Here is a 2322-nt window from a genome sequence, read left to right as displayed (position 1 = left end):
ACTCAAAATTTTCGAAAATATGAATTGATTTAGTCAAAAAGTTTTTAAATTTAATTGTTTCTTATGAATCAAATCAAATTTTCAATTTAAAAATATTATCTTTTCAAAATCTTTTTCAAAAATCAAATCTTTTTCAAAATTCCTTTCTAATATTTTCGAAAATTTTTCAAATTAATTTTCAAAAATATTTTTCTTAATTTTAGTTCATGATTTTCGAATTTAATGTGATTGATTCAAAAATATTAAGTTGTTACTTGCCTAGTAAGAAAGGTTCAATCTTTAAACTCTAGAATCTTATCTTTTTAGTTTCTTATTAGTCAAGTAATCAACTTTAGTTTCAAAATCAAATCTTTTTAATTTTCTTTTCAAATCTTTTTCAAATTAAAATTTCAATCATATCTTTTTCAAAAACAAATTTCAAAACTTTTTCAATCAATCTTATCTTTTTGTTTCAATCATATCTTTTTCAGAACTACCTAACTAATCCTCTCTCTTATTTTCGAAAATTCCCTCTCCCCTTTTTCAAAATTTCTTTTTAATTAATTAATTGTTTTAAATTTTAATTTGAATTTTATTCTTCCTTTAATTTTCAAAAATCATCAACTCCTTTTTAAAATTTATTTTCGAAATCTAACTTTCAAATTTAATTTTTATTTTAATTAAATTTCAAAATTCTCTCTCTCTCATCTTCTTCTATTTATTTAATTACTTACTAACACTTCTCTTCATCCCATATCTCTGCTCCTATCCTCACCCTTGTGTTTGGATTATCCATTCTTCTTCACTCTTGTTCCCTTTCTTCTTCTACTAACAATAATGAACCTCTTTACTGTAACATAGAGGATTCCTCTTCTTTTCTTGTTCTCTTCCCTTTCATATGAGCAGGGACAAGGAAAAGGGCATTCTTGTTGAAGCAGATCCTGAACCTGAAAGGACTCTGAAAAGGAAACTAAGAGAAGCTAAAATACAACAACCCAAAGACAACCTTACAGGAATTTTCGAATAGGAAAAGGAGATGGCTGCCGAAAATAATAATAATGCAAGGAGGATGCTTGGTGACTTTACTGCACCTAATTCCAATTTACATGGAAGAAGCATCTCCATCCCTGCCATTGGAGCAAACAACTTTGAGCTGAAACCTCAATTAGTTTCTCTGATGCAGCAGAACTGCAAGTTTCATGGACTTCCATCTGAAGATCCTTTTCAGTTCTTAACTGAATTCTTGCAGATATGTGATACTGTTAAGACCAATGGGGTTGACCCCGAGGTCTACAGGCTTATGCTTTTCCTATTTGCTGTAAGAGACAGAGCTAGAGTGTGGTTGGACTCTCAACCCAAAGATAGCCTGAACTCTTGGGATAAGCTGGTCACGACTTTCTTAGCCAAGTTCTTTCCTCCTCAAAAGTTGAGTAAGCTTAGAGTGGATGTTCAAACCTTCAGACAAAAAGAAGGTGAATCCCTCTATGAAGCTTGGGAGAGATATAAGCAACTGACCAAAAAGTGTCCTTCTGACATGCTTTCAGAATGGACCATCCTGGATATATTCTATGATGGTCTGTCTGAATTAGCTAAGATGTCATTGGATACTTCTGCAGGTGGATCCATTCACCTAAAGAAAATGCCTGCAGAAGCTCAAGAACTCATTGACATAGTTGCTAATAACCAGTTCATGTACACTTCTGAGAGGAATCCTGTGAGTAATGGGACGCCTCAGAAGAAGGGAGTTCTTGAAATTGATACTTTGAATGCCATATTGGCTCAGAACAAAATATTGACTCAGCAAGTCAATATGATTTCTCAGAGTCTGAATGGAATGCAAGCTGCATCCAACAGTACTCAAGAGGCATCTTCTGAGGAAGAAGCTTATGATCCTGAGAACCCTGCAATAGCAGAGGTGAATTACATGGGTCAACCCTATGGAAACACCTATAATCCCTCATGGAGAAATCACCCAAATCTCTCATGGAAGGATCAACAAAAGCCTCAACAAGGCTTTACTAATGGTGGAAGAAACAGGTTTAACAATAGTAAACCTTTTCCATCATCCACTCAGCAACAGACAGAGAATTCTGAGCAGAATCCATCTAGCTTAGCAAATTTAGTCTCTGATCTATCTAAGGCCACTGTGAGTTTCATGAACGAAACAAGGTCCTCCATTAGAAATTTGGAGGCACAAGTGAGCCAGTTGAGTTAGAAAATCACTGAAACTCCTCCTAGTACTCTCCCAAGCAATACAGAAGAAAATCCAAAAGGAGAGTGCAAGGCCATTGAAATGATCATCATGGCCGAAACCACAAAAGAGGAGGAAGACGTGAATCCCAG

At 34.5% G+C, this 2322-nt stretch overlaps 1 non-coding gene across 1 annotated transcript; it reads right to left on the bottom strand.

The window, feature by feature from the left end:
- Positions 1-1411: 1411 nt before the first annotated feature.
- On the bottom strand, positions 1412-1519 carry LOC148544416 (small nucleolar RNA R71). Its single transcript, XR_015901329.1, has one exon. It is a non-coding gene; the product is annotated as a small nucleolar RNA R71 (small nucleolar RNA).
- Between the last annotated feature and the right edge of the window lie 803 nt (positions 1520-2322).

Source organism: Arachis ipaensis, chromosome B9, assembly GCF_059453495.1.
Source record: "Arachis ipaensis isolate K30076 ecotype BB chromosome B9, ASM5945349v1, whole genome shotgun sequence".
Lineage (NCBI taxonomy): Eukaryota > Viridiplantae > Streptophyta > Magnoliopsida > Fabales > Fabaceae > Arachis > Arachis ipaensis.
This window is presented reverse-complemented; position numbering and strand designations above follow the sequence as displayed.